We start from the raw sequence: 13,761 nt of genomic DNA on the forward strand, positions 1-13,761 counted from the left end.
AGATCTGTCAAGGTAGATTTCTAGGACTAGTAAGCCTGGAAAAGGCCAAAGAAAAATGCAAGATTCTCCCAGTGTGAAACCACAATAAAACATTGTTTTCCCAGGGAACTTAGTATGACTTACGGAATCAGTAACAAACGCAGACATCAAGGCCTTTTTGAAACACAGCAGCGCYAGCCACCTGTTTCAGCGGGCTTGTTGCAAACGTACTAAACCACCTGCACGTGATGCATTACAGCACTGAAGCCTACGAAGCACAAATGCATCAGCCYGATTTAATCAGAGATGGAAATCTGAATAAGCCTTAACATATTTGAACAGTACCACAAGCCATCAAAAGAAACCAAGCTCCCAGCCCTGTTGACAGCCAGGCCACTTGGGCTGCAGTCATGTGTCTTGTGAAATTAGGTAGGATATGTTCTAGCTTGTTCTCTGAGTCAGTACCTAGAGGTTAAGATGAACTCCACTATATTACGTCTGTTTTAGGTGCTTATACAGCATTAGTTACTGCAGCAGCTGAGCGGATGTGTAGAAGTGAGGTATGCAGAAGCCAGCGGCTTGCCCAAGGCCTCTCTACAAGCATGCAGCAATGCAGGAAAATTAACGTCCCGCTCTCCCGAGGGCCAGAACAGAGCTGCCACTACTGGCCCATACCACTGCTAYCCACCACATCATTTTGAAACACCACAAACGTTCCCAGGCCACATAAAACAGAATCAGYCGGCATACCAGAACTGGAGAACATTAGTTAGATGACAGCATTCAAGAAACATGTTATGGTTCCATAATTAAGCAACAAGGAATAATAAGCAGCACAGCAATTGTAGAGTAATCACAACCTTTTGGTTGTGAAGTGCCTCAAATGCCCTTGGGGAATGATTATCTCCTGATAACTGCAGACTCTGTGCTGTTGCCTTACTCTTAATAAAGAACAAAGATGCATTTGGCAATTTAAACAATAGTTCGGAGAAGCAGAGGGACAATTATGCCACACTACTTTGTAAGTACTTGCAACGAACGCAGATGTATCTTGGTTGCTGCCAGTCAGGTAGAAGTGTTTGGCCGCACAGTGTGAATATATGCCTTTACAAGACCTTCTAGCACCAGTGGGAAAAAGACATGCTGCTGAGGGGATCTCACTACTGTTTCTGCTGACATTGTAGCAATGACAAAAATATATATATTATTATCAACTCTGCATACAGTTCCAAGAGGAAGACATCTTTTTTWATTATTTTAAGAGCACCTAAAATTAGAGTCTTAAGATTCACACACAATTAGCCTGACTAGGAGCTATTAGGTTATCAGTCCTCTAAAAATGAAAGGCAGAGCAAGACATAAAAGATATAAAAAGCTAATTCCTGTCAGCTGAGTCACTGCAATTGTCCACTTACATGCCCTAATCCTATTCCAGTTGCAAGGYAAAATATATTTCCTGCTAGCCTAACTTTGTCATTGAGATGGACAAGAGAATACGCAGCTGTGGCGAGTCARTTAAGCAGTAACTCACTGAGTAGCTTTAACTGCATCACACGTGGCTATGCTGCCAGACCATGTGTTTAGTTGCCTGCACGTGTTTTCATGTGCYTGTGTCTAAGCTACCATTCTTGAAAACCCTGGCTTATAGCTTGSTCTTTTGTGAACTGGATATTTTGTATTTCTTTTTTGAAAAGTGACTCCATGAATTAATAATAAAAAAAAAAGAACATATCATGGGGCTCCATGTTTAATGTCTACTTACAAATAAGACCTTTCTAATGACCCATTCTATCATACTAGCCCCGGTTTCAGGACTCAAAGGGGATGCTTCCTTTCTTGTATGCCATCTCCAGTAATAGGCATTCTGCAGGTCAAATGATGCCCTTAGGAGCACTTAYGTACACACACGAAGGGACAAATTATTAAGTCCATACTTATGCAAAATTCCCTGCAGATGATGTCTRAAAGAATTCATCATTGCTGAATTATGCATAGCTTGCAAATGCACTATTATAGTGTCTACCACAGGTCTCCATAGGCTACTATTACTTAATTAGTATTAGTTTCTTGGGTGTTCATCTAAAAGGCTCCTTTAGAAGGTTCAGAAGAAAGATCCATACCACCTTCTGTCACTGCACTCTAYAGCACCAGCTCTTTTTATTTTTAGAGCATTTTTTCCAAGCCAGTGCACATTGTGTATRGTGAAAGAGATGATTAAATAATTGACATGCGGTCCAGTCTCAGAGGCCCCAGCTGAAATCCCAGTTAGTGGTAGCTCTTGGCTTTAGGCTTCAAATTACACTCAAGCACAGGAGGAAACATGTTTCTCAGCCCTGCTCAAATCGCCAGGTCCAAGCAGTGCTGGGACATACACAGGTGCAGGAGTGGTTTAGACAACTATACAGTGCAGGAACAGCCAGGCCTTGTCCTCTCCAAAGAGGAAGCAGCAGGACACCCTCTCAAGAGCGACCAGCGGGACCATAATGAAGCTTAAGGAATTCCTGCATAGTTATGCTCTTTTTCAAACTCATGTCTTTTTACTGAGATTCTAATTTTTCTTTTTTCAAACTGTGTACCATGTATTACACCCAAGGGCTTTACAGTAGCATGACCTATATTAACCTTATTTCAGTTTGCAGATGGTGTCACTGAAACTGGTTAAGCAGTTTGCCTAATGACACACCAAAGGGCCAAAGGGAGAGAAGAAGAGAGAAATCCACGCATCCCAACACATACTCCTTCCCAATCTCTGGGAAAAAAAAAGTACACATTTCCCCTCACCTGATCCAGTCAAAATGTTTTTTTCTTTTTACAGATTATTCTGCACAGCTTCCCTGCACTTTTGAGCACTAGGAGTAGACACTAGGCAGGGGAGCAGTGGAGGCTGAGCACTGAGCCCATGCTGGACATGTTGTGTCCAGTGGAGAGAAATAAATTATGGCTTTCATTCCCATCACTTGACTAGTGACAGCACAGGTTGCTGACAAAAAGATCGTGGAGCAACATAAAGGTTGTCCTCTCCTTCCAGATTAGGTGCAGATACTTAGGTCCTCAACACCAAGCCAGGTGTTGGTGCTGGGCTGGGTCCTTATTGGCACGCCTGGTTTTAGATCAATATATCTTAAGTCTCTCAAAATATTGTCCAGTACAGGATATATTACAAACTGAAGCTAAAGCCCTGATATATCTACCAGTAATAGCACTATGATTTGGAAGAAAATAATAAATATATACGACAAGCTTAGAATCACAGCATCACATGGCATATTGCATACCCTGTTTTAGCAAACAGAATTAGTTTTGTCCTTTTTAATGTTGATGGCAACTTTGAAGCAAATACGTTAACACTAAAACTCAGGTATGCTTATGTATTGTCTATTAACTTGTAACAAAATTATTCAAATTGAAGAAAAAGCTCCTTAAAATGCACTTGGAGATACTCCATACTGAACAAAGCAACTAGAAAATTAGTCTACTTCATCAAGATTAGAAGGTGCTATGAATTTTATACCTTTTTTTAAAAGATACATAATACAGCCAAAATCATGACACTTCAATGTCACTTTGAGTGGTTTTCAACATTTCAAAATAAAAGCAGTTTAAGATTCTGTTCTGGMTCCAATGCAGAGCAGGGTAAGATTGACTTTTGAGATTTAAAAGTGACGTTTTAAGGCCACAGCCAGAACCTGTCCAGCATCCAGCCTCCTCGTCGTGCACAGGACAAACAGCCAGCACCGGCCATGCTCGCCTGCTGCTCYCTACATGCAAAAAGGCAGCTGGCACGGAGGCGGCTTCTAGAGTTTTTCAGCACTGCGGAGATTTCCAGTATCAAAGGAGTTTCCCAAGAGCCCACTGTGGCCAACATCTTGCCTTTGACTTTGCCTGAAGAAAGGTAAAGTGCCAGATCTCACCAGACATCAGCTTGTAATTGTCCTTGTGGCCTCCTTGCTTTCATACCTGAGGTAGAACAGGCTCCCTACGAGCTTGCACAGAACGCTGCACACTCCAGTTCTAGCAATCATGATTACTACAAAAATGTTACGTATTTAGTTTAATTTTTACGATATTTGAAAGCCTTCAGTACAGTCAACTTAGGAACAAAGAGATTCTGCTACGGACCTCCTGGATGCATGTGCTATGCACTCTCCCGGCGCTATAACTACCAAAAGGGCAACGCTTTGGAAGGYCTCCGTCTCACATATGTAGCATATTGCAAAGCAGGGTTGTTAAACTGGTAAGCATTTCACAAGTTATTCTCTCCTTCACCATTATGATTATTTTTAAAAGGCACCTTCCTCCCTGGCAGTTTCTCCTGCCCAGGAGCCCCTCAGAGCACTTYCTTCGTCCTTCTCTACCTTGACACGGTGACATCTGGCAAAACCACTGAAACCCACGCATGGGGGCTGCAATGTGCGGCAGAGGGTCCAAGAACTCTTGGAAACTCTTGGAAATTAATAATTCTTTGTAACCATCTGTTACTCTAGTAACAGATGCTCCCACCACTACCTGTAGCGTTGTTTTAGGAGGTTTCTAGCTCATCGGGTGGCCTCAATATCAACCTCCCCTCACATTCCCAAAGCAACAAAAAGCAAAATGAAAAACTCTGCCTCGGCAACCACACTCTGTAGGAAGCAAGTGTCTGCCTCAGGGCCCTCAAAAGGACCCTTCAGCACCATCAGAACTCAAGAGCAACCCATATAAAGGTGCTTAATACACTGCAGCATTGTTTCCTCACCTGCACGTGCCAACAGCCTCCGTCCTGACCTGGTGACAGACTGCAATCATGTGAGCATCTCAAATCAGGTGTACCAACAATCTGATTAAACAGCTGCCTAGGTTTTAGTGTAAAATAATTGAAATCAATACAGAAATGTACTTCTGGTTGGTCCACTGGCAGAATCAAGACAATACTTTAATCTTTTAATCCACATTTTATATGTAGATTTTACACTTTAAAAACCTACACTAAATATATCTTACCATTTTGTATTTTGGCATTTCGTTCTTTTTACTGAAATACTGTGAATTAAAGTATTTGAGTATCAAACTCCTTGTCTTAGGAGTATAAATCCTCGCAGGTATTTAATGGAGAGTTATTAAATGTCACTATTCATTGAGACAGTACATTTAATGTCTTTCTTACAGAAAAAGAAAATCTATCAAAAGTTTGTAGCTTTGCATAGAAATATTTAAGAGCCACACTTTGATAACAACAGCTTCTTTCATCCACACTTTTATGTTCAGAAATAGAAGCGGCCAAGCAAAACATTACTCTGCTTTTACTGAGCTGTCACTCGGCAAACCTGCAGCTGCAGTGATGACCTTGGTGTCACACCAGGAAGCAACCATCCSTTGGTCTGTCTGCCTGTCTGTGGTCCTAAGCCTCTGACAGAAACGGCAAAAAGTTGCAATACGGTCTCTCCACTTAGGCTTGGTTCTAAGCCCACTCTGTTCAGGGCACRCACAAAAAAGCTGCCCAAGGTGCATCCCAAAGAAACAGGCACTCTGCGTGCACAGACAGACCTAATCCCTAAAGCCTTGCAGGATCCACACCTTCACTTACGACTTCCTGCAATATCTAAACTGGTATTACCATCTTCTGCAGTGATCCACGATATTTCGTGTCAGGAGTGGGATCATGAGACACACTATTGTGTTTTGTGCTTTCCTCATRCATAATCTGAAAGAAGTCTTTATAAAGTTTAAAAGTGATCTGTACTTTTTTCAAATAATAGCTAACCTTAATTAAGTAAACTTGGAGCATGCCATAAGACTAAAACTCAAAAAGTTTAAAATCTTGTAACTAGCCTCCTTCCCCCTCCACAACAGAGAGAGATTTATGCATTTCAATAAACCAACTACTTTTCAGAGATGCTGAACCATAACTGAAGCCAAGAAGAATTATATGCACTCGGCCTTTCTCTATATCAAACCACACATACAGATCTCTAGCAAGTATTTACACTGGAAAACATTAGTCCAAAGCGGGGTGCATCTGGGTGTAGCATATACCTTGTCTACAAGGAAGCACAACATCCAGTTTGCTAGTCGTCGTCTCTAAAGTGCTTTAAGGCCCCCCGACATTAGCCCAGAGCAAAAATTAGATTGYCTCTATTTAACCACCTACCTTTTAAAACTTACTGCAATCAAAATGACAGAGCTAAAACAAAATGGTTACTAGTAACAGCAGACAGTTTTTAGCCAGCAAGCTAAGATGAGTGTGTGCRTGCAGAGTTCAGAAGTACAAGAAGATGTTACAAGCTGTTTGCTTCTCCCAGTGTGACTTTATAAAGCAGTGTGCAGTRTAGTATCACGTGAATTAGCAAGAATTAAAATGATTAAATTCCCAGGAACCAATGCAGTTAAAGAGAAAATTCCCACTGATTTGAAACGGAAACTGGACTCAGCCCTAAAAAGATAAAATTATTTAACAACTTTATTAAAACAGTTCATCATCATAATTAAAATCCAAGTGCCTACAAAAAAGTGGCACAAGAAAGGTAATTATTTATGAGGAGATTTTAAAAAGCCATTTATTGTGAATTTGGGAGAGAAAAAGTCTGAAAGAGCTGGTAGTAAAAAGGGATTGTTTGTTTATTCATAAAACTTACTTTGGTCTAGCATACCACTAAGAATCCCTAACATCTGCTCAATGGCAGCTGTAACTAACATTAGGAACACTCAGCCAATTTATATCTTCCCTTTTTATTAAAAAGTAAACAGGTCTTTTTAAATTATTCACCAGTAAATTAACATAAAACTAGTTCTGTAGCAACTCACATTTTGTGGAAAGACGTTTGCAAGCTTTGTATCACCATGATGATCTAAATCCTTTCTACGTTTCACTGACTACTTTACTCTTTATGTGTTGTCCCACCTAATTTAGCAAATGAAAATGCAGAAAATCTACATGCCATATCAGAGTCATGGCCATGAATAATACAGAATGCATCACTGATGCCTCCAATGCCATATTAGTTACCTCCTTCCAACTTGAACTGTTTCTATTCTTAACTTCCCTTTGCCTGCCACCATTTAAATATTCCCCTCAAATAATCTCAGCTTTGGTCTTCCATGTACCAGATACTAGACAATAATTTCAACTGTGGAACTCTCCTCTGAATTATTTCTAATTAGTGACATGGAGCAATGATACTAATTAATAATTCTTTGTTCTCATCTATAGCATTTCCATATGGAGATTGCAAAGTGCTCTGCATGTTCCACTACAGCATTAGTGTTCTTAAACGGTGTGAAAKGCACAGGAACCCCTTCAACCCTACAAAGCTTCTCTTTACTCCTTAGTTACATATTTTTACTAAATTTCTTGAGCACTTCAGCAGAAAAATGTATTCCTTTCTTCCTAAGTTTCTCTCATGCATTCACTTTTCCTAATATAAGCAAGTTTCTGCAAATGAACTTATCAAAAAGAAGTTCAAAAGCACTAAGAAACTCCACTTATTTTACTTTATTTTAGGCTTTTTGGTTTTACTTTCAAGAAAAAGAGCATTCCTACAAATGCTCTGTTTCTACAAAAGAACATTTMTACAGTTCACTCTGCAGATGGATAGTTTAAACCTACATGAGCTGTAATTCTAACGCGGATGCTGGAAATGGCATACAGTAACACAGAATCCATTCAGGAGGAGTCTGCCCTGAAGCTACAACAAAGCTGCAACTGGTAACCAAGCATATTACTCTGAAGCTAAATTTGGTTACATGCAGAGAAGCTGCAAACACAATACTTGAATGCAATTTGACCATATGCAGCCAGCTATCAGCTGCACATATACGTCATCTTGCTATCAGAGCTCCACACGACAATACTCCTCCTCCTCTTACTGGGAACTGAAGGTCAGGAGGAACGCGGTCCTCCCTGGCATGATGCCCCACCAGGCTGCATTCTCGTCCAAGAGCCTGGATTTGATTTCAAAGCTCCATTTTTTGTGTAAAGCTCTGTGTTTCCTTTGAGCTCTCTACACGTCCATTTTCCAGGACCAGTGGGAAAGAGGCTTTTGAAGATACAAGATTCACCATTTTGTGCTGCATAATTTAAATCTAGATGTGCTGCACAGAATACAGAACGTTGTCATTGGTTTCCCTTTTGGTTCATTGGAGACCAATTAACAAACCTTGATAAACGACAAAGCTTTACCTCTGTGATGTTTGGGATAGGCTGATAAATCGGACATGGGATTGATGGCGTAATTGCAAAGATGACAAAATGGAGACTTTTTCTTACAAAAAGGTCCTGGCATCATCAAGGAGGATGTTTTTCTACATCTTAGATTTACTGAGAACTCAACTTGAGAAATCTGTTGCAGCTGTACAMTGCAGGGAAAGCCACTTTACAGCACAAGTGCTAGAGGGGGAGAAACATCAAAGGGGCAGATGACAATCAGATGTCAGATCCCTGTTGACTTGCCAGGAAGACTGCGGACTTCGCTGTCATCCTTGTGTTTGAAAACTCTCCTCAAAAGCAAGACTATTACAGGCAACCCTTGGAAAGGTATTGTGGGTTGGTAGCTATACAGTAGGCAGAGTGAGAAATCAGAACTTGACTGATGCTGAAATTAAAAATAATCATTTAGAAATGAAATTATATATATATATATTTATATAGAAACCAGAAGTGTTTCCCAAATTCCAAAACATAGCTTAAAGGAAGGGAATGCTTTGCTTTCTTTTCAACATCTTCGCAGCCTAGCTTGCACTTTGGCAACACAGAACTACAGGAACTGAGAAAGCCTGAGAGATAGGCTCTAACTCAGGCACCTACCAAGGCCCCTTTGCAACCCACCCAATGTACTCCAAACAACCACAGGGGCAAGCCAAAAAAAGCCATGGTGGCCTCTTCCGGAGCATTACTAAAATGAACACATTCCTGAAGAATATTTCTATCTCCTAYGGCCACATCCTGACAGAAGTATTTTCCTTTGAGAATTGTTTAACTAACTCTATTAAGGTGACCTTTTAAATTCCAGTTAAAAACTGGTATTTTTGAGGAAAGGAAAATGCTAAACATGAACTTAAATGTTTGCATCAGAGTAGTCCTGTTTAGCTTAGTGAGACTACACACACACATAAAGCGGATCCCRGGAATGTGTTTGCCGTATCACGCAACCCAGCAGTTAGCTTGGGTATTCAGCCCGTATTTCTGCACTTGATGAGGTAACACTTCGAGATAAAGTGTCAGCATGATTAGGATGTGATCCATTAAAAATTAGTGGGAATCACTATACTGTTCTTGGTGTGTTTTAAGACCAAGCTTCTTGGATAAGGAGATTATTCAAAATCTAGCTTCTTGTTTCATCTGACCGTAATTTTTGCCCCACTTTTATGTCTTGGCTTGGAATTCCTTTATGCATGTGTCTATCTCTTGTTATGTTTATTTTTCACAGCACTTATTCTGTTCCTTATGAGTAAATAGGTTTATTCGAATGAGTGTCCATAGTGTTTCAAAACTGCCCATTGATGTTCAAGATCACACGTTCCTAATGTATTTTTCCATTCATCAATTTTCACTTTAGAAGTCTAATTCTATGTTCTGCTATCTTGGGCATATATCTTCAAAATAATTTCAGATCAGATAAACATGATCACTAGGCCTTGCCACTTTAAAAAGCAATGAAAAAAATCCCAGGAGCTACAACTCTAAAATCACGCTTAGTTTATTTCCACATCTATATCAAGTTAAGGGACTGTATTTCCAGCTACTGCTCCTACTTGCAATCTCTTAAAAGATACTTTAATATTTCATGAGTCAATTTTGTATAATTGATAAATACAGTAAATTAAATATTTATTTCTATTTTTCACTTGTTTAGTAGAATTTAACACCTGCTGCTAACATAATAAAAAAACCCTGAAATATCAGAGAAATAAATAGTACCCTGCATATCTATTTATTTTACATAATATTTCCATGTTTTAAAATTATATTCTCTCAAACCATTACCTTCAATGCAGGAGCTTCACAGATGCTAAGTTTCTTGCTATGAAGCCATGTTATTTCGATGGCATGTTTGACTAGAACTACTCACTGTGCAATGATTTCTGAGTCTGAGGCGATATGAAACTTCAAAAGTTTTAACTCAAATTCCAACAAATTATTTAACATAGAAACAAGGCTTCATTCATGAGGAAAATTAACGCAACAGGGGTGCCTTCTCAGCTCTCTGCATCAGTTGCCATAAATTGAAAATATACCATTTAGATATTCCTTAATTAATATGCTTTGCAAAGATCTTGAAAATCAGCAAAAGGAAAACGCTACGCAGGCATTTAGGAGAGTTTGTTAATAGAAGGCTGATCCCTCCSAACAGTATACTATCCTGTCAGTACGGGGCTAATCACTGTAACCTCCTCACTTACAACTGGTTTCGAAGGCTGACGTGTAAAGAACGGCCACTTTCTTACAGATCAAGTAGCAGAAATCTGTGCAGCTCAGGGTTTAAACCCTTATGATAAGCCACAACCCTAYGGAGCACAGAGTACTTGTCAACTCCTTGAATGCCAGTGTAGAGGAAAGCGTAACCTGTTGTATGATCCTTACTTACCCTGTTGTATATCTCATTGGGGCTGGCTGCGCTAGTAAGTCAGACTCAGCAGCTCCCACCAGCAAACTTCCAGGCTTTCTCTTGATCAGTTTACTGATTTTAATTGTGACTGAGCATATCCCATCCTTGCGCACAAGCAAGGAAAAGGTCTTCTGATCGGTGGAATATATTTCCGCTTACACCTTAATTTACCAGACCTCATAAAGGTCCTATGAAACGTGCAATGCCAATTTTATACGTGAAAAATAGGGAAGGTAACTGAGGGGTGAAAGGTGATAGCAAGTCAGGAGCTGCTCTGCCATCTCAGACAATCCCACCCATCTCCTTTCCTGACCTGCCTTGGTATTCTCCTGTTACTGCAGAGCTGCTTGGAAACAGCACTGTTTCTGTTTGTAAGCCAGGGCGAGGGGAGAGGGTGTCAAGAAATGTTTTGGACRAAGCAAAATCAAATAAACAGGTAAAGAACAGACAGATTTTACATCCATAAAATGTTTTTTTTTTACATCTACATTTCTTCTGTGACTTGAGTAGAGGCTCTACATTCCTGTTTTCTAATTATGGTAGATCACCACTAATAGAATAGACTTTCCACAAAATTAGCAAACTTAATGAGTCACCAAGCATCCCGGTATGACAAACATGAACTACCCCCAATAACCCTCTCCCCTCAGATATGACCATATAGGCTAGCTAGCACGCAGCTCAGTAAGCACATAAATAAATGCATAACAAAACYCGGCATCGCATGCATGTCTGGGTTTCTAGCTTAACAAAGCACAAGCAAATGAGGTTTTACTGTATACCCTCTAACTCTCTTTCTCCCCTCACAGATTCTCTGCATTTTTCAACATTTCTGTTTCTCTTCTGTATTACTTCAGTCCTCTGCTTACCCATACAGGCTTCTGTTGCTCTTTTGACTTTACCGAGAAGACTTTTCATTAGACCCTGCCCTAGTGTTTCTTAACCACTTTCCATTCCTTCGCTTCTGATTCCCTGTACATACATTATTGAATTCCAGACAGATTGTTAAGTCTCGTTTTGCATTCCTTCAAGGTCTGCTTTATTCAAGCCCAATATTTTTTTGTGTTACTGCTCTTCGTATGGACCTTCATCAGTAATTCAGACCTGAGGATGGTGTGATTGGATCATTAGAACTTTTCAACTCCAATCTTATCTATCATGCCTACATTATTTCTAGTGATTAGCTGCAGTATCACTGTTAAGCTTGTAGGCAATTACATCATTTACAGGAGCAGCCTTGTACTGCCTTACTGAACATGCAGCTATCTGCATTTTTATATTACTGGGTTCTTTTTTTTTCCTCACTCCATACAAGAATAAATGAAGTCACTCGTTCCTGTACAGACCCATTATACTTAAAGACTTTCCATTTTGCCAAGAATATTTTTTGACCTAATTCCTAATCCAAAAGCATTTTTATTCCATAACATCATTCAAAATTTTGAGACAGAACATGTCGTTCTGACCTGCCTCGTATCTTGCTTTTCCACAGCATACATCTTCAGCTTGTGTTTTGTGTTCATTCCTTGCACTGAACTTTCCACGATCTTAATTCAAGCTCTGCACATGCAGAACAAGTGCAGACTATGCAGAATGCAAGACATCTGCTGCAGCAGAGAGAAAAGTTATCAACTACTAATATAATTCCATAGAATTACTGTCCTGATGAGCCTCTTATATATAGCTGCTACACTGTAACCACTTCTACGTGTCCAAGAAAGCAACCACAGCTATATTCCTAAAACTACATACAATGCTACATCTGCCTGATGCAAAGTGCTGAAGTAGTAAAAATTCTGCAAGTTCAAATGCATCTAAATTTTTTTAAGGAATGGGCAGATCTTAGGACAAATGAGGTATTGTCTGTCTACCAAGAGGCAGAAGAAAGCTGACATAAACATATCATGTGCTCTGAGCRAACTGATAGAAATTCAGAAATGTGCTGATGCCCACATTAGATCTAAACTGTACTACCAGATGATCACAGCCTAGGAAAATCTGAGATTAATCTTCACCATCTGCTAGCACTGTTCCCGCCCTGTGCTTTGCTCTGTGCAGACAGGTAGCAAGAGGCAAGAGTACACTGCATCTTAACATCCACCTTTTCCCATCAGCGAGCACAGCTCAGCCAAGGTGGCAGAGCATGCCRCCTGCATCGGTCCTTGGACTCAACGTCGTTTCCTTCTGCGTTGGAAGGAGAGAGGAGATGGCCACCAGGCTGGGCCTGAGAAGGCCTTAGCTACCTGCCAGAGAGCAAATCCTCTTCCTGTGCATTCAGAAGAATAAGGATTTGCTGGTTCGTGCCCAGCTCTGTGCTGATAAGTCTAAAATCACCTCCAGACCAGCGATAACATCACCTGTCATCCTGGAAAGCAGTCAAAGCCACTTCACAGCCCTTCAACTGTAAAACGGATTCAGCAATTTTAATTTGCTGTGCTTGGGGAACATGACAACAGCACCTCGCCCCTAATTTCTGACTGTCCATTTACAGGGTAGAGGGTACGCACCCTTTACAGATACACTCGAAACTCAATACAGCTAGTTGTATTTCACAGGTGTAAAACAAGACACAAATTGGAATCATTGTTTTTATAGCTGTTACCAAGCCTCTTCCCTGCTTTGGTTTCCTTTTCATTTGGAAGAGCTCTGGACTCCAACAACTGACCTGTTAGTGTCAAATTACAGCTGAAATTACAGACAGTCAGGAACCCAAAACTTCTGATTCCAGTTTGACTTGTCTGTTATGATCTTTGCCTTGTACTTCACAGGGGTATTGCGAGATCTATTCTGCTAATGTCCGTATACATTTTGAATATGTAAAGTGCTATCTAAGTGCCAAGAATTATTATTTATTCAGTAGTTTTGTTTCCTACATTAGTAACATCTACACAAAGCACACCCTAGCTTTTCAGTCAAATTTTGCTAGTTTGGCCTCCTCTCGTCTTTAAATTTTTCATAAAACGGTTTCTTGGTAGAACTTCCGCTTTGGATCACAGCAGTCCACATCCAACAGCAGATACTGTATTCCTAACACTTGGGCAGATGCTAGCAGGTTTACAGTCATACCATGTAACTCTGTTCAAAACACATCTTTGCAACATGGTGCTCAAAACAATAACAGCTTAACAGCTACAGGTACCTTATTTGCAAAAAAAAAAAAAGAAGAGAAGAGAAGAGAAGAGAAGAGAAGAGAAGAGAAGAG

At 40.2% G+C, this 13,761-nt stretch overlaps 1 protein-coding gene across 3 annotated transcripts in view; it reads right to left on the reverse strand.

Moving 5' to 3' along the window:
• The window catches only part of DERA (deoxyribose-phosphate aldolase), a 52,211-nt gene that overhangs the window by 9,135 nt on the left and 29,315 nt on the right, over nucleotides 1-13,761 (reverse strand). The gene's annotated exons all lie outside the window — the stretch shown is intronic.

The sequence above is a fragment of the Rhea americana genome, unplaced genomic scaffold, assembly GCF_003343005.1.
Source record: "Rhea americana isolate MKP2758 unplaced genomic scaffold, rheAme1 scaffold_9, whole genome shotgun sequence".
NCBI lineage: Eukaryota > Metazoa > Chordata > Aves > Rheiformes > Rheidae > Rhea > Rhea americana.